The 19,803-nt window shown below is 38.8% G+C and overlaps 1 protein-coding gene across 1 annotated transcript in view; it reads right to left on the bottom strand.

The window, feature by feature from the left end:
• The window catches only part of CA3 (carbonic anhydrase 3), an 81,217-nt gene extending 65,533 nt beyond the window's left edge, over positions 1-15,684 (bottom strand). The window contains exon 1 of the mRNA XM_003831245.5: positions 10,406-15,684. The gene's annotated coding sequence lies outside the window, so the exon portion shown is untranslated. The remainder of the gene's footprint in view (positions 1-10,405) is intronic.
• Between the last annotated feature and the right edge of the window lie 4,119 nt (positions 15,685-19,803).

The following is a 19,803-nucleotide window of genomic DNA, read 5'->3' as shown; positions in this document are numbered from 1 at the left end:
TTCTTATTCTGTTTTTTTTTTTCTTTTTTTTTTTTTTTTGTAATTGTGCTGTCTTGACCCAGTTTGAGGCCCTGGCTAAAGGCTGATAAATTCCCTTTCTCCAGCAGCTGAGTAATTCCACACCTTGAAGACTTTCCTTATCATGCTCTCACACTCACATCTGCCCTAATCTGCCCTGGGACCTAGCACCAAACAACTAGGGACAGTCCCTAAACCCCAGGGCCCACCAAAATTATTTAAATCATCCAATCCACAGACAGCCTATGAAACCAAGCTAGCCCCACCCTGTGTGCCATACGTAAGCTGCCCCCTGTAGCTTGCAGTTACTCACTCAGTCCCCGACACAACTCCTGTAAGTGTCCACCATCAAAAGTCTTCAAATATTATAAACAATTGGTGCTGTGAGCAGGAAGGTGTGGCCATGATTGTGGACTCTTGGGTAGCTCCTTGTGGGGCAGGGTGTGAGGGTCTGCTCTTGGCTTACTCATTGGCTCCAGACCTACACCAGCACAACTAGGGATGTAACTGCTGCCTGTTGGTGAGCTGCAATTTAGCTGGTGCTGCTGTGCCTGCCGGTGGTTGCCAAGTCTCTCCTTATCCACATTCCTGTGTTGGAACATTAAAAATGATCATTGCTGACTGGCTAAACTCCAAAGCTATACACTAGTACAGCTGGGGCCCACCTTAGACCATTAGGAGTGATGGGCCACTTGAGCTGCACTTTGCAGGGTCTGCATTCCCCGTGCTTCTGCTCATAGCCTGTGTTTGGCAGAAGCCTATTCCAGGAGTCTGTAACTTCTTTGGCAGCAGTGTTTCTTTATTATTATGTAGGGCAGAATCCTGTTTGTCTGAGTGTTTCAGGTAAACTCTTGTGGAGGAAAGTGTTGGTTGGGCTCTCCCACAATACAGAAATGGCACCCCGTTCTCATTGTCAACTGGACCAATTTAACCAATTACTGTAAAGGAACTATAAAGGAACATAGAAATTGGTTAAATTGGAGGGCTTCCTATAGACTAATACTGGAGTTACAGCCTCAGCCATAGATATATTAATTGGCAAACAACCTGACACCCTATTAACCATATGCACTCAAATCAGGCCATATGATTTAAAACCTGTGTACAGCAGAACCCCTCTCATCACATGTCTAGAAAAACCAGGGACTGTTGAGAGCTTTTATATTCAGCTGCCTTTATTTTTATTAATTTAATTTTATTTTAAGTCCTGGGACACAGGCGCAGGATGTGCAGGTTTGTTACATAGGTAAACTTGTGCCATGGTGGTTTGCTGCACCTATCAACCCATCACCTAGGTATTAAGCCCCACATTCATTAGCTATTTATCCTGATGCGCTCCCTCCCCGTGCCATCACCCCCCAGAAAGGCCCCAGTGTGTGCTGTTCCCCTCCCTGTGTCCACGTGTTCTCATTTTTCAGCTCCCACTTATAAGTGAGAACACGAGGTGTTTGGTTTTCTGTTCCTGTATTAGTTTGCTGAGGATAATGGCTTTGAGCTCCAGGATACAATATCAACGTGCAAAAATCACAAGCATTCCTATACACCAACAGTAGACAAGCAGAGAGTCAAATCATGAATGAACTCTCATTCACAATTGCTGCAAAGAGAATAAAATACCTAGGAATACAGCTAACAAGGAAAGTGAAGGTCCTCTTCAAAGAGAACTAAAAACCACTGCTCAATGAAATCTGAGAGGACACAAACAAATGGAAAAACATTCCATGCTCATGGATAGGAAGAATCAATATCATGAAAATGGCCAAAATGTCCAAAGTGATTTATAGATTTAATGCTATTCCCATCAAGCTACCATTGACTTTCTTCACAGAACTAGAAAAAAACTACTTTAAAAGTAATGTGGGCCGGGTGCGGTGGCTCACGCCTGTAATCCCAGCACTTTGGGAGGCCGAGGCAGGTGGATCACGAGGTCAGGAGATCGAGACCATCCTGGCTAACACGGTGAAACCCCGTCTCTACTAAAAATACAAAAAATTAGCCGGGCGTGGTAGCGGGCGCCTGTAGTCCCAGCTACTCGGGAGGCTGAGGCAGGAGAATGGCGTGAACCCGGGAGGCGGAGCTTGCAGTGAGCCGAGATCGCGCCACTGCACTCCAGCCTGGGCGACAGAGCGAGACTCCGTCTCAAAAAAAAAAAAAAAAAAAAAAAAAAAGTAATGTGGAACCAAAAAAGAGCCCATATAGCCAAGACAATCCTAAGCAAAAAGAACAAAGATGGAGGCATCATGTTACCCTACTTCAAACTATACTACAAGTTTACAGTAACCAAAGCAGCATGGTACTGGTACAAAAACAGACACATAGACCAATGGAATAGAATAGAGATCTCAGAAATAAGACTGCACATCTACAACCATCTGATCTTTAACAAACCTGACAAAAACAAGTAATGGGGAAAGGATTCCTTATTTAGTAAGTGGTGCTGGGAGAACTGGCTAGCCATATGCAGAAAATTGAAACTTAACCCCTTCCTCACATCTTACACAAAAATTAACTCAAGATGAATTAAAGACTTAAATGTAAAACCCAAAAGTAAAAAAAAAAAAAACCCTAGAAGAAAATCCAGGCAATACCATTCATAACATAGGCATAGGCAAAGATTTCATGACAAAAATGTCAAAAGCAATTGCAACAAAAGCAAAAATTGACAAATGGGATCTAATTAAACTAAAGAGCTTCTGCACTGCAAAAGGAGCTATCATTAGAGCAAACAGGTAACCTACAGAGTGGGAGAAAATGTTTGCAATCTATCTATCTGACAAAGGTCTAATATCCAGAATCTTCAAGGAACTTAAACAAATTTATAAGAAAAAAAATGAACAACCCCATTAAAAAGTGGGCAAAGCCCATTAACAAACACTTCTCAAAAAAAGACATATATGTGGTCAAGAAACATAAAAAAAGCTCAACCTCACTGATCATTACAGGAATGCACATCAAAACCACAATGAGATATGATCTCACACCTGTCAGAATGGTGATTATTAAAAAGTCAAGAAACAACAGATGCTGGCGAGGCTATGGAGAAATAGGAGTGCTTTTCCACTGTTGGTGAGAATGTAAATTAGTTCCACCATTGTGGAAGACACTGTAGCAATTCCTTAAAGACCTAGAACCAGAAATAGCATTTGATACAGCAATCTCCTTACTGGGTATATACACCCAAAAGAATATAAATCATTCTATTATAAAGATACATGCTTATGTATGTTAATTGCAGCACTATTCACAATAACAAAGACGTGGAATCAACCCAAATGTCCATCAATGATAGGCTGGATAAAGAAAATGTGGTACATATACACCATGGAATACTACGCCGCCATAAAAAGGAATAAGATCCTGTCCTTTGTAGGGACATTTAGCTGCCTTTAATTGAGACTTTGATTGTACCATTCAGATTCTGGCACTTTGGTCCAATTATAGCAGTATTCTGGATGCCAGCATCTTTGCTAGCTGTGCACCCACAAAGCCTTTGACTTAAAAGACATTTGTGAATCAAGCTCCCAGGACCCAACATTGTATTCAAATTCTACAAATGACTCAGCCTCATTATAACACCACAGAACCACAAAAATACGGCCTACATCAACCCTAGTGGGTATCCATGTGGGAAGGATACCCTAGTCCGACACTGCCCTAGCTCAAGACCACACCATTAAAGATGACATGCCCCCTGCCTCCCAACCAACTATGGGCAGTGCCAACTACACCAGCACATGGAATGTCTTGCCATTCATAGGAGACCAGAGGCTCTTGGTTTTCCAGTAGCTGGCTACACTGCTGACTTCTGTTTTAGAAAAGCAAGACCCACAAAACTGGAGTAACTTTCCAGACTTTACAGACACCTATAAAACTCGAAGTTCTGCTCTCTGTGATTGTAATTCCACTCTATACCTGGCTAAGCCCTTATGAGACCAAGTCCAATACCTCCCTAATGCTTCTAAGATTCAGGTTCCTGCTAATCCCGCCCACTTCTCCTGCCTAAAGGGTAGCCTGACTGAAGTATTCCACCCTGTGTGCTCTCCTAGGAGTAAAAGGAGCATCTGCTGGTCTCCCACTGTCAAATCATTTATTCCCTTCCATCCTCTTCCCCTTCCCTTTCTCATTGTCAGTATCCCTACTCCTACCCCCATCTCTTCCGTCCTAACAGCATCTTCTCCTCTTGCCCTCTAAAAGACTACATAAGTAAAATTCAAACCCACTGCCCCAGCTTCTCTGATATTTATACAGACATCCAAAATACAAACACATTTGACTGAAGTAGGCTCTTCTGCACTGACTATCCATAACTCATCACCCTGCTTCCACATATCCCACATCACACATTTACCCAACTGATAATTGCCCCAGAGATGAAAAATACTGAGAAATGAAAACCACTTCCAAACGGCCTTTTCTTTTGTATTGGGGTGCCCCCTCATGGCAAGTGGCAACTGCACTCGTATTTCCTCAATACATACCACAGATGGGCTACCCAATGAACAACTGCATATTCTCACCATATGCCCAACAAAAGCCACTGTCTTCCTCCAGTCCCATTCTTTAGTAATTTCCCTTTACCTAAATCAAGGTACAATTTTCCAGTCTAAAGGTAATGCCACAAAACTATATTGTGTCCCACCCAACAAGAGTGTTTATCCCCTCTCCTTTGCCCTTCCATTACTCTGAAACTGGAAGCCACGAGATGCATTCTGGCCTCTCTTGGCATTCCTATTTATATAAATGTTAATTATTCTTTCCCTACCCAGCCAAATGTCATTGATGTGCCACATTCGTACCTATAATATTGGGACTCACCACTGCTCTGGGACTTGCTGCGATGGCCACAAGGACCATTGCTTTAGCCCAACAGTCAAAATTAATTGATGCTACCCTACAAATGTCCAAAACCCTAGTATATCATATTTCTAAATTACAGCAAATATTAGTCCTGCTAAACCAGGGAGCTTTGGCAAAAATGTTTTTTGACAGTAAATTTGTCCTTCATTATATATTAACTAGTCAAAGAGGTGTTTGTAACATTATTAGAGCTTCTTGTAGGTGTGTTAACACCACCAGTCAAGAGGTAATTCTAACAGAAAGCCTGGATCAGAAAACCATCATCCTAAAAAAACATGCCTTACATATTTAACACACTCTGAAATCCAGTCAAAATATGACTAAAGGCCCTTGCCATGACTGATGTATTCTCCTGGCCAACGCCAAACAAATGGGAGCCTGGTTACAAGTCAGCCTTCAGGGACTTGTCATATTTCTACTTGGTTTCTTCCTTGTTATTGTCATAATAAAATGTTTTCTATGCTGTTTAGTGCAACTTAGGCCCTATTCTGTAGAAGTCTCCTCTACTATTCAGGCCACTCAAATACCCCAAATAATTGAGTTCAAAATCAACATCAAGATATAAAGGAATCAGTGACTAAATATATTTCATATATGGTATTTTTATTGATTATTGTGCTGTCTTGACCTAGTATGGAGGCCTCGGCTAGAGGCTGGTCAGTTTCCTCTCTTGAGCAGCTGATTAAATCCACACCCCAACCACTTCCCTTATCAGGTTCTCACACTCTGGGGCCACTATGTACCCACTCTAATCACCACAGGGCCAGACATCAGACAATTAAGGACAGCGCCCATGCCCCAAAGCCCGCCAAAATTATGCAAATTATTCAAAATTATTCAACCTAGCTAACCCCACCCTTTTTGCTGTACATAAGCTGCCCTTTCCCTCTCCAGCCTGTGGTACCCGGTCCTCAGGTGCAACCCCCTGCGTGGTCCTCTGTGGCAGCCTTCTCTCATTCAGAGCTGTAAGTAACAAAGACTTCTTTCTGCCTTCCATCTAGCTGAGCATTGAAGTGTTTTGTCCGACTGCCAAAAGAATCTTTAAATCTTATAAAATACAGTCCTACCTACATCTTAATTACTATTCAATGAATGAAAGCTGCAAATTTTAAAAAACCTTTATAGTTTTTCTAAACCTTTTATATTTATCAAGCAGATCTCTGTAAATCTGTAAATCTGAAAAGGATAATATAAATTACCTTTTTTTTTTTGAGACAGAGTCTCACTTGGCAGCCTAGGCTAGAGTGCAGTGGCACCATCTCTGCTAACTGCAACCTCTGCCTCCCAGGTTCAAGTGATTCTCCTGCCTCAGCCAATCGAGTAGCTGGGATTACAGGCACATGCCACCACACCTGGCTAATTATTGTATTTTTAGTAGAGGGGATTTCACCATGTTTGCAAGGCTAGTCTCGAACTACTGACCTCAGGTGATCTGCCCTCCTCAGCCTCCCAAAGTGCTGGGACTACAGGCATGAGCCACTGCGCCCGGCCAATATAAATTACCATTTAAACTTATTCCATGACTAATGTTCAATTTGACATTAATTCCCCTAAACAATTAATGCAATTGATAGACTTGGTTAATTAAGTTCCTTTAAATATTATATATTATATCAATTACAAATTCAGTCTACCTGAATCTCTCAAGCATTTCAAATGCCTGACATATTAGTATCTTTTATACATCTTGCAAGTTTATAAAAGGAGGGAGGGGGCTCTAATAATTAAAGCAATTCCAGTAAAAGTAATAAACCAAATGTATGCAGTAGTAAGTTATGTTCTCTTAAACATTCAAACACTGTGTATAGACTGAAGAAAATGCTCTTATACTTTAAAATTGAAATTATATGGTCCATATATCTGATTTTCTAATATATCAGGTTATATTAAATGCTTCAAGTAACTTAACAAACAATCTTTCATAGGTTATCTCAAGGATTAAATAATTAAATTTCTAAAGTTAATACAAATGTGTTAATATTGTGGATTTGACTAACTTCAACATTCTTATAGTTATTTCTCTCTTCTCCCAGTATTGTAAAGCCACTTATGCAAATAAAGAGAATAGATAGATGTATGATCTGATTGGGCTGAGGATACCGTAACAGAGAATCAAGGCCAGGGTTGAAGTGTCAGTTAAAGAATTTGAGAGAGGGTCAGGGACCTAATTAGGTACCACACATGCCCAGGGTGCCTCTACACGACCCGAAAGTTAATCTGCTGGGCATCTCCTTGAGGTAACAGAGCTTTCCAAACTCACACTGTTTCATGCAGTCTAGTATATCATGTGTACCCTTAACTAGTTTTATTTTATTTATTTATTTATTTATTTATTTATTTATTTATTTATTTTTGAGACAATGTCTCTGTCACCAGGCTGGAGTGCAGTGGTGCGATCTCGGCTCACTGTAACTTCTGCCTCCTGGGTTCAAGCAATTCTCTTGCCTCAGTCTCCGGAGTAGCTGGGACTACAGGCGTGTGCCACCACGCCTGTCTAATTTTTGTATTTTTAGTAGAGACAGGGTTTCACCATGTTGGCCAGGATTGTCTCAATCTCTTGACCTCTGATGATCTGCCTACCTCGGCCTCCCAAAGTGCTGGGATTATAGGTGTGAGGCACTGTGCCCGGCCCCCTTACCCAATTTTTAAAGTTACCTCTTTTATAACTTTTTTGTTTTTTTGAGACAGAATCTCACTCTGTCACCCAGGCTGGAGTGTAGTGGCATGATCTTTGCTCACTGCAACCTCTGCCTCCCGGTTCAAGCAATTCTCGTGTCTCAGCCTCCCGAGTAGCTGGGATTACAAGTATGCGCCACCACACCCGGCCAATTTTTGTATTTTTAGTAGAGATGGGGTTTCGCCATGTTGGCCAGGCTGGTCCTGAACTCCTAACCTCAAGCAATCCACCAACTTGGACCTCCCAAAGTACTGGGATTAAAGGCGTGAGCCACCATGCCCAGCTTCTTTTATAACTTATAACTGTGTAATTTGATAGTTGAAATTCCCTCTATAGGATATTATTCACTACTCGACTGAATTCAATCTCTTTATTGCCTGATTGGAGTCAACTTGCTTTTTACATGTTTTATATCCAGTTCAATATCAAGAATCCTTTTGTCATTTTATTGACCATTCCCTACGTGATTAACACTATCTACTGAATACTGTATCTCAGAATATTACCTACATTTGCATCAAGCTCATGATCTATAGCTCACCTACATCCACCATTCTATTTTTGAAATTTGGGATAGCATGTGCCAGGATACAGTTGTTCTGCCTGAGTCTTCACTGCACCTCGAGTTATTTTGAGGTTCATCCATCTTATCTGAACTTTCTCCGTGCTCTGGATTTTATTCCTCTCCAAGAGACACAAACTCATTTAGAGCATGTAGATCTTCCCTTGGGATGTTTCTGCCTATTTTATTCCTTGTTTCTATCATGCCAACATTTGTTCTAATCTTTCTATTTGTTCTAATCTTTTTTTTTCAAAAGAAAAGGAAAAAAACAGGTATTTTATGGCACCACTGGTCAGTGTAGGGGGGGTGGGTGGGACATGGCATTAGATGTGCTAGTTGGGCAGAGCTGTGCTGTTAATTTTCTGAAAGTGGTAACAAAATACATAAAATAAAACAGTGCAATGCCAGGACAGGCCAGCATGAGATAGGTGAGTTCTTCCCTCTGAAGCCTTCCTTCCAGGCTGTTTTATGTGTCTTTCTTTAGTGTGTCCTTCCTGTCTAATTAGGTTTCTCTCATTGCCCTTGTCCTAACGTTTTACAATTATCTAAGGTGGAATAGCACAGTGGAGAGAAGCAAAAATGTTGGAGTGAGACAGACTTAGGCAGAGGTGGCAATATTGTAAAAATAATGATGCTTAAGCTGTAAGACCATTCATTGCTTGATTTACTTCCAAGATCCCAGAAGGGCACAAGAAATGTGTTCACACAATCATATGTTTTATATAAAATTTGCAAAAGATATTTAACCACAATCAGTCAACCCCATTATCATTTTACTCTGACTGTCCGGCATCATATTTCCTGTATCAGGTGGTATTGGAGGGGCTGTGGGCATTTTTGAGACCCAAATGCGGGAAGTTGAGTTGAGAATAATTTTAGTTTGGCTTTAGTGGGTCATATTTATGTGGGTATCAGTCATTTCTGTATATTGATAATTTATTGCTAGCCATTCAGGGTAGCATCCACTATGCCAAAACAAATATGCAGGGCCAGAAGTCATATCGAAAAGGGAAAGTGTGCTTCCTAATGGCTCCCAGGTTCCGAAATTTGTAGGTTATTGAAGAGAAACAGATGGTGAAATGCACAGAGACAGAGCTAATCTAGGGAAAATAATTTCAATCATCCAGTGTGTAAAGCTGCAGGCAGAGAATTTGGTTTTAGAATTTGACCAGAAAACCTAGTTCAGACAGGTTCTCTCAGGAATGTATCTGATAATGTCTTACGTACGATTAAAACCACATCATATGTTACAGAATTTTTTTGATGAAAATAGTACAAAATTAAAGAATCCTGTGTATTAAGACACAAACCTATAGCAGTACTTCAAATGTGTGTGAAGTTTTATGAATCCCAGTATTAATAAGAACAAACATAAATTTTAATCAACCATGCTTGAAATAAGACTGAAATATCTTTCTATTCTCTCTACAGAAAATAATATAAAATTTTTGTTATATGAAGAGATAATCCAGAATTATGAAATTAAAATATAGATAAAAGCTCTTAGAGAATTGTGTCTGGCAGTGGCTGAATATGAAATATTGTTTTTTAGATTTTGTGATATTTTTGATATTTAACTTTGTAAAATATTTGATTTATTATAAATCATTTTCTTGTTCTAAATAGATATTCACTTTTGTCACTAATTTTATTATTAATTTTATATTCTTTTTGTGGTAAAATTAAATTTACTACTTTAAACATTTTAAGGTATACAGGTCTGTGGCATTAAGTACATTGACGTTGCTGTGCAACCCCCATCGCGTATCATCTCCAGAACTTTTTCATCTTTCCAAACTGAAACTCCATATTCATTAAACAATAACTCCCCACTCCTTCCTCCCCCGAGCTCTGGCAGCAATTACTCTATTTTCTAGCTCTATAAATTTGACTATTCTAGTTATCCCATATAAGTGGAATCACACAGTATTTGTCCTTTTGCATATGGCTTATTTCACTTAGCATAGTGTCTTCAATCTTCATCCATATTGTAGCATGTATCATTTCTTTTTAAGGCTGAATAATATTCCCTTGTATATACAGTAGTCCCCCTTATCTGTGAGGATACGTTACAAGACAATACCTGAAACCATGGCTAGTACCGAACCCTATAAACACTATGTTTTTTTCCTTATACAAACACATCTATGATAAAGTTTAAATTATAAATTAGGAATAGGAAGAGATTAATAACAATAATAATAAAATAGAACGATAACAATATATCATAATAAAAGTTATGTGAATGTAGTCTCTCTCTCTCTCAAAATATTGCATTGTACTGTACTCACCTTTCTTGTGATGGGAGATGCTGTGATGCCTCTGTGATGAGGTGACAAGAGGTGAATGATGTAAGCATTGTGATGTAGCCATAGGCTGCTACTGACCTTCTGTATTTCTGAATCAGTGTATCCAGCCCTTTGCAGCATGGTGTCACTCATTTCTTGCTTGCTGAAGTCTTCACAGATGCTCAGTGCTTTCTGGTGCAACGGATGGTTATCAAAACATGTTTTCTATTCATGTCTTCCACCCACCCATTTAATGTCTTTTCCGTCTTAATGAAACACCCATCTTGCACTGTAGCTGTAACTTATACAGTTTGAGTTGCAACACCAACACTAGCATGAATTTCTTTTTCCTCCGTCACAATTGCCTGGATAGAAGATTTGTTCTTACCATAGATCTTAGCAACCTCAGTATATGACTTTTTTCCTCTCCTTATTAAGCCAAGAGCTTTCAAATTTTCACTTAAAGGAAGGACTGATGGCTTCTCTTTGGCATATCCAAATTACCAGCATCACAAGTCTTGGGCTTTGGGGCCATTATGACGTAAAATAAGGGTTACTTGAACACAAGCACTGCAACATGGCAACAGAAAATCTGATAACTGAGAAGACTACTAAGTGAGTAAGGGGAGGGCAGCGTGTACAGAGGCGATACGATGGACAAAAGGAAGATTCACGGCCCCATCAGGATGGAGTGGGATGCTGTGAGATGTCATCACACTACTCAGAACGGCATGCAATTGAAAACGTATTAATTGTTTATTTCTAGAAGTTTCCATTTAATAATTTTGGACTGTGGTGGATCATACATAACTGAAACAGAGGAAAGCAAAGCTTTGGTTAAGGGGGAAACTACTGTATATATAGTACCACATTTTGTTTATTCATTCATCTGACAATAAACACTGGGTTTGTTTCCACCTTTGGAATATTGTGAATAACACTGCTATGAATACAGGTGTACAAATATCTGTAGAATCCCCTGTTCTCACTTCTTTCAGATATATACTCAGAAGTGGAATGCTGGACCATAAGGTAGTTCTGTGTTTAATTCTTTGAGGAATCACCATACTGCTTTCCACAATGGTGACAGCTCTTTACATTCCCACCAGAAATGCACAAGGGTTCTCATTTCTCCACATCATTGCCAACACCTGTTTTCTGCTGTATTTTTGTCTGGTTGGTTTTCTTTTTGTTTCATAGTAGCCATCTGATGAGTACAAAGTGCATTCTTTTTTAAAGAGGGCCTCCCAAAAACCTGGGTCTTCTCTGTGCTCGCGTCTGAACTTTAGTTCTACCATGGCATATGGTCCATCGTCCATGATTTTGTTTCCTCGCTTGTAAAATGAGGATAAAAATAAACATGACTCTAGGATTGTTTTAAAGATTTGGTGAAATAATACATGTGAAACCATTAGCACGTAGTCTGCACTTAAAAAGTAGCAATCCCTTTCATTATTATTTACTTACATGTCTTTCTCCTGTACAACATTATGAGCTCCTCACTCATCTTCTGTCCTCAACACCCAGCATAGGACCTGACATATACTTGGTGTTTAATGGATGTTTGATGGTTGAGCTTAAAATCATCCATAGAAGACAGGCCACAATTCTTTTAGCCACAATGCATGTAGAAGTTCAAAAGTTCCTCAGTGAAGAGGAACTGAAAGTAAATATCAGAACCTTGCTGCTCTGTAATTCACTGAGTGCAATCAAGTCTTTATCAACACAGTAAAATCTTTACTGTTCTCATTCTCTAAAGTAGCTTCACTCACGCTCAGCAAATGATTTTATTTTTCTCATTAAGTTGTAAATCATATTACCTCTCCGGGTATTGCTTTAGACAAATATTTGTATTGGGTGGACCCTACCTGACTACTGCTGACAAGATTCTGGTGCACCAAAGGGCAAGAAAGGTTCAATGGCATGTGATTTAGGATGCTGCCCCAGCTGGGCTGATTTCTGCTTGGGTGTACTACACATGGCATTAAAGCCTGCAATATTCAGAGACCCCGTTCTTTGGGGGTTGCCTTAGGATTCATGAAAGCCCAGAAACTGTATTCAAAATTGTGAGTATGTGTGTATACGCACACACACCTGAGAATATGTGCACTTTCAAAAGAAACAAACCTAACTTTTATCATAATTTCAAAGGAATGCATGACCAAAAGAATTAAGATTAACAGACCTAGAAAGCCTAGGGCGCCAGAATCATTATCAAGCCAGAGGCTTACCTTTAGGAAAAGAAACAGATCTTGAAACAATTTGTGGTATGAGTTCAGATCTTTAGGGGAGCTAGAACCCCCAGTTACTAGGACCAAGGCACAGAATCAGCTAACCAAACTCCAAGGATGAAGAGTCACTGGAGTTGGCAGGGTAATTTAAATCTCCTTTAAACTCCCTCTAACTGCACATAAGTTAGATCCAGAATCTGTGGATCCATCCTAAAGATGGCAGTAGTCATTATAGCTGGGAGCTATTCAGAGAGGCATTCAGATATCACACTGTGTCATACGTTAAATGCAGACAACCAAAGGTGATAGAAGAATTATGACATCAAATTTAAAATTCCTAGAAGTATCCAGAATAGTATGCAAAAATAAATTTAACACTTCTAAGATCCATTTAAACACAACAATGGCAAATTATATTTTAACCTATTTTGTGTCTTAATCTGATAAGAAGAAATTTGAAATTGTGCATCTTTTAATGCAGGACTGATTAAAATAATTTCTGAGAAAAGTCAATAAAAATAAATACTAGCGAGAAAAGAAAATCTAAGACATAAATTTAAAATAGTGTATCTGTACATACTTATACTACAGGTTGTCATACATTTTGACAGCACTTGTCATTTTTAGAAAATTGAAATTACTTTCTATTTACTCTCTGTAAATAAAAAGCATCTCTACTGAGACATGGTTACTGAGTTCCATATTTACAGAAATGAGCTAGAATGTTTTACTCTCTAACTACAATAAAATCATCCAAGGTGATCATAAAGTTCCCATATCTCTTTCTAAAAAATAAAAATAAAATAGAACAAAGCCAAAAGATTTTAAAAGTTTTTTTAAGAAAACTCCAAGGTTTTAGTACTATTAAAAAATGCCTAAGTTTAGAGGGTTTTGATTCAATTTCCTCTGAATTTCACTCTTCCCATGATAACCAGTCACTACCATTTGTATCCCCAGAGGTTTGAATGAAGTCTGAACAAAGTTTACTTCAATTTATTTCCTGCCAATCTGAGATAGGCTGAGACTGTCAGAGTGAAGGAAAAACAGTACAAATAAACATATAAAATACAAGAAGCATAAATCTTTATGGGCTTATAAATTACAGGTATTAATATACAACAATCACTAGTTCTCTAGAACAGTCCTAACCTATTCTATGGCTGTGCCATCTAGCCCTTAATGATGGGGTTCAGCTTCAAAGACAGCTGGTTCAACTTTACCCCCATTTCAGTTCCTGGCCTGATTCCGAAAGGTTTGGTGTCATGTTATTTCTCACTACAGAGGAAATAGTTTGCTAGACACATTAAACCCTAGGTAGCCAAATTCCAGGGATCTTAGTTGGTCATATATTACTTGGCTACTTGTTGAACTGTAATCCTATCCTCTACATACAAGTCCAGGACTATAACAGTTTCTTAACCATAAGTAAAAGTAATTTCCAATTAGTAAGAAACAGACTAACATGGGTAACAGGCGTAAGGGATGAATGGAGAACATCAAGATTAACCCACCATAGCGCCAGGGTTCCCATTCATTTCCCCTTCAGGTAGCCATTTGGAGTATACTTTTAAAAGAGAACCCTGTTCCCATGCTTTCTCTTAAGTACAACTTTTGCATCAACCAAAGATGGACTAGCTATTATGATGCAAAGGACCACGGGAAGCTGCTCTGGCTAAACATCTCCTTCTCGTTGGCCCTACCAGTCCACGGCATTTCATTGTTCAAAATGCATTTCTTTACTTAAGATCTTTGGAGTTTCAAATCACTATGTAGAGCAAAGATGTGACTAGAAGTTACCACATTAAGCTATTTTCTGTCATTAATGCATTGATATGAATTTGTTTCAAGATGGTTAACTAGCCAAGGTTAGGCATTGAAAGTTGGAGAGATGCATCCTAGGCAAGCCGGGGTAATCTCCAAAGTGGGGTAACCAAGAGCATTAGGAAACTGAAGTTGGAAAAGAGAGGGTAGCATGAAAGATGAAATCTGATATAAATAAGGAGGTAGCAGGGCAAAGCCATTTCACAGATCTGTAAACAAACTGCAATGCTGACCTCTGGTTTCCCTAACGTAAGAGCTTTCACAAAGTAAACATGTTATTTAAAAATAATATCTCAAATAGCCATGCAGTTATGATGCACAGTTTAACTGAGGTGGGGGAGATTCTCAGAGGGAAGAACCCAGAGATCAGGGTTCAAGGCTGGGAGAGAAGTGGCTACTTCCTTGGAAATGTTCCTAGGTGTCCTGATCTGCCACTGAGCTACAGCCTTCAAACTCAAACTGCAAGGGAAGCTTTTTTCGAGCCTCCCTGGAAAAAACCCATGACCCCAAAATCCTTCCCTCGAAGCTCTGTCCAGAGGCTTGGTATTGCTTCAAGTAGAAAATCTGATTTGGTTTCTGGGAAGGAGGATCTGTTGGAAAGTTACAAGATTGACGTGACAGTGACAAGTCTGGAACCTCCTGGCTCTAACGCATAGTGCTTGAACTCCCTTAGAAATGAAGCATTGCCCCCAAGATAGTATAAAGTTACAGTTATCTAAAGTTTTCTCTCTTTTTTTTTTACCTGTTTCTCTTTCTCCAAAAAAAAGTTTAATTTTAAGAACAATGAAAAATCAATCTTGAACAATTATAGGGAAACTCAAAAGAGCACACTGTGCATTTCAGCTACTTCAGTCACAATGAAACAATCATTAAAAAGATATTATGTTTGTTTCACACAAAGAAAATGTGAAAAAAAAAAAACACCTCCATATTGTTAAAGCAATCATGTACCACAACTAAAGACAGGTAGAATTTTTAAATTTTAAATTTGGCCAGGTGTGGTGGCTCGCACCTGTAATCTCAGCACTTTGGGAGGCAGAGAAGGGCAGATCATGAGGTCAGGAGTTCAAGACCAGCCTAGCCAACATGGTGAAACCTCATCTCTACTAAAAATACAAAAAAATTACCCGGGCATGGTGGCACACTCCTCTAGTCCCATCTACTCAGGAGACTGAGGCAGAAGAATCACTTGAACCTGGGAGACAGAGTTTGTGGTGAGCCAAGATTGCGCCACTGCACTCCAGCCTGGCAACAGAGTGAGACTCTGCCTCAAAATAATAATAATTATTATTATTATTTTAAATTTAATTTAATTTTTAATTTTAAAATTACAAGCCATTTGTAAACATTCTGTCCTCTCTTCTTTCAATATTTTGTTTTTATTTATTGTCTAATATGTATAACTAGCTGGAAAATTGTACAGCTCATATTCTTTTATAAGCAATGAAAAGAAAATAAGTGAGATTTAATACATATAAATAATTTTCTATTATTCTTTAATACTTTCAATTTATTTAATGCTTTTGTTTTATACAACATACAAAATACTACCGCAGCACATGTAGTGTAATAGACAGCTTAGTCGTAGTCTTACTTTTCAAAAAATTGTATATAATACATAATCTCTACCCCAGTATCAGATATCACTTGTGTACATCTTGCCTTTATTCCTATTCTTGCTTCTGGAAATCTTAGCCATTTCTGACAAAGGGTATACAAGGAATATTTCTAAAGCAGTGGCTCTCTAAGTGTGGTCCTCAGAGCAGCAGTATCAGCATCACCTGGGACTTGCTAGAAATGCAAATTCTCAGCTTCCATCCCAGACCTACTGAATCAGAAACTCTGAAGGTGAGGCTGGGCAATCTGTATTTTAACAAAGCCCTCTGATGCACAGAAATGTTTGAGAACCACTCGCTTAAAGGAACCACAAAGCAAAGATTTTTTACATGCTTCAGAACTTATCCCTAGCTTTGTTTTTCTCTTTCCAATCATTTAATTTAAATGTTTTCTCTTATGCCACAGAGTTGAGTGAAATTCCCCTGACTCCCTTGGTTTTTTTCAAACAAGTACATTTCTTTTCATCTTAGGAGTATAATCATCATGTAGATCGTACAAAATAAAATAACTTCTCCATGTGTTCATCTGGTTAGGAGATTTCCAATTTTATAAGGCAATAAAATAGTATTCAAAAGGGGGCACAATAGCTATATTGACATGTCAGTAGACATGTAGAAACTATAGAAATGGTTCTTTTCCTCTTATAAACTTTTTTTATTGGTTAAAACAAGATTTTATTAAAATATTGGCTTATTCTTAAGGCAAGAATAATTTTAATTTTTAAAAAATTTTGATTTTTAAATTCTATAATCTGTCTCTGAAATTCTTCAGATTAATATCTCAAAATCTTATCAACTTTTAAATATGAGGTTAAGAAAAAATTTAAATAATTTTATTACAAAAATGATATATGTTCTTTGCAGCTATCAAACAATACAGATGTAAATCAAGTAAAAATTAACAACCTGTCATCTTTTAGAGTCATATTCTCTTTAAGGCAACAAATGTTACCAGATTGGTATTTCTTTCTAATCTCTCTTCACTGACTGCATAAGTGTGTAGATGCAAAAAAATTTTATATGCAAAATCAGGATCATATTATGCCATTGCTCTTCAATTCACTTTTTACACTTAAAGTATCACAAATGCACTTGTCTAGTATCACTATTTAATTCCATTCCCCTTTAGGTTATTTTGAAATGCCTGCTCTTATAAACACTGATTCAGTTAGCATCCTTGCACATTTATTTCCAATTACTCTTGTTAATTTTTCAATTTCACAGACTCCTAAAAGTGGAATATTTGAATCTAACTCTATGTCCATTTATAATTTAATTAAGGGCTGCAAATGAATTATTGGAGTACTTTGTGCTTCCGCAGGAATATTATCAGTCTTTTGAATTTTGCCTCCCATTCCCATGGTCTCTCATTGTTTTGATCTACGTTTCTCTAAACAGTGGTCGCATAGATGATCTTTTCTCACACTGTTGGCCATTGGCTATTTTGTGAGCAAAAGATCAAAAGTCTTCCTTGGAGGCTAAGGGGGAAAAGTGACCTTTTGAAGCTCAAGGTAAGAAACAGCATGATGGGTAACACACAGTAACTCACACCTGTAATCCTAACAATTTGGGAGGCCGAAGAGGGAGGATCACTTGAGCTCAGGAGTTCAAAACCAGCCTGGGCAACATAGTGGGACCTCATCTCTAAAAAAACTTTAAAAAAAAAAAAAAGGGAAGAAAGAGCATGGTGGGGCTTCTCCCCTCCTTAACTGTGTGGATTAACAATAGTTCTGCTCAAAGTTGCAGTTCCTCTCCAGGGCTGCTAGAGTTGGCCTGCAGAAGCAAGCTGTACATAGGACATTGGCAAAGGCAATTTTTCTCCAAAGACTGAGAGACATCTACTGGGTTTCATTGATTGCACCCACTCAGGGAGCCAAGGGTTCTGAGTTCCTTATCCCAGGGCAAAACATCAACCCTGTACCTAGAGGAGCCACTGCCCTCTGCCTGGGACTATAAAAGCCTTCATTATTTTGGAGGTCCCTAGGCCTTGCTTATTCTACTGATTGACTCTCACCTGCAGGGCACTAGCAAGAAGGGGGGTGATGGATATGCAATGAAATTGTCATCTGTCCCAATATTTTGTATTTTCTTCATGTGTATGGCCACAGTTGTTCTCCCCGAACTTAAAAATAAATTAACAAGCCCAGGCTATATTGAAGGTGAAGAGAAGATGATTTCAAAATAAGATTTAAAGGGAATCAACCATTTATAAATTTATTTAGAATATAACACAAGCAAAGTGCATAAAACGATTTACCAGTTCTTCCAAATGCTCATTTTAAAGCAAAAGCCCTGTGTACGAATGGGTGCAGAACACTGTGGCACAAAGTCCATATTTGGCTTCCCCAGCCTGCAATGTGAGAAATTCCTTTTACCATAATAATATTAGGGAGGCTCTGTCCAGCCAAGCAGTGCTCACTTTCTTAAGTCATAGAGGTTTATCATGTCAGGCAAAGTTCAGAATCATTTAATCTCACCTTTCATCATCCATTATGGTAGAGACGGAGCTACCTACTTCTAGATTTATATGCCTGTAATTTTTTCATGTTGTTCTGAAATGAAGCGCCTGTTAAGTTTACTCCCCAGATAATCCTTTGTTTCTGGAAATTCATAGAAGTCACCCTTTGTCATCATTAATGTAATATCATCTCACAAGCAGGTATTATAACTCAATTCTGAGATTCCCTCACCCTTTTATATACCGGTGATGCCATAACTAATTGCTCTGCTTCATACAGCTCAGCTGTATCTCCAACCAGGGCCTGAGGCCTCCTCTTAAGCCCCTGCCCCATCTGACCACCCACCTCCCCATCTCATCCTGGACCTCTTGCCCACAGAGGGAGAGCAGAGGGCTGCCTCCAGAGCCAAGTGGCAGCTGTTGCTGCCAGTACCGTCTAGAAGCTGAGCACCCACACCCACCCTCAGCACCTTTCTCTCCACATGCCCCTCAGCTGGCACTGCAGGGTGGATAATGCTCAAGTTAATTTGATACTCCCAGCCCTGTCAGAGTTATGAGCTATTAAAAATTGAAACTTATTTATTCTCCAGTTAGGTTTCACATTTCTGGTACTAAGATGAGGTCATATCTTAGGGAAAGAAATGGTATCTCTTTCCTGAAAATAGTGTACTAATATTCTGGCACCTTTTCCAGCATGAGATTTTTCATAGCTCAGTGTGTATTATAGCAGTGTAGCTGATTAAAAATTCTGTTACTCTAGTTCCAGATGGTTTTTATTTTGGATGTGCTCAAAGTGTTTGTTCACCACATCACTAATGTTCTGTAGAAATAAATCGACAAAATCAATTCACTTGCTTATTCATTCCAATATTTAACAAAAGTTTTTGATTATCTACTGAAGAGAATGGAAGACTCCTAGGACTTATAAAATTCGGACTCTGATTTTAAGAGTCTTACTACCCATCTGGTGGAGAGACAAGTATACACATAAATATAACTAAGGTTTGAATGTGAGTGCTGTCATAAGAAAGATGTAAAACAAATTCTATGGCAATGCAAAGATGAAAGACTTTATTCAAGAAATACCTATCATCTGAGATGTACTTTTGATGATAGGTTAGATTTTCACAAGTGGATATGTGTGTTTGGGACAAGAGTTGGGCATTTCACATTAAAGAGCAGCACATCGCAAAGTCTGAAGGTAAAGAGAGAAAGACACAGAATAAATTTGGGGTTAATAGCCAGGTGCAGTGGCTCACGCCTGTAACTCCAGCA

Source organism: Pan paniscus, chromosome 7 (genome assembly GCF_029289425.2).
Source record: "Pan paniscus chromosome 7, NHGRI_mPanPan1-v2.0_pri, whole genome shotgun sequence".
NCBI lineage: Eukaryota > Metazoa > Chordata > Mammalia > Primates > Hominidae > Pan > Pan paniscus.
This window is presented reverse-complemented; position numbering and strand designations above follow the sequence as displayed.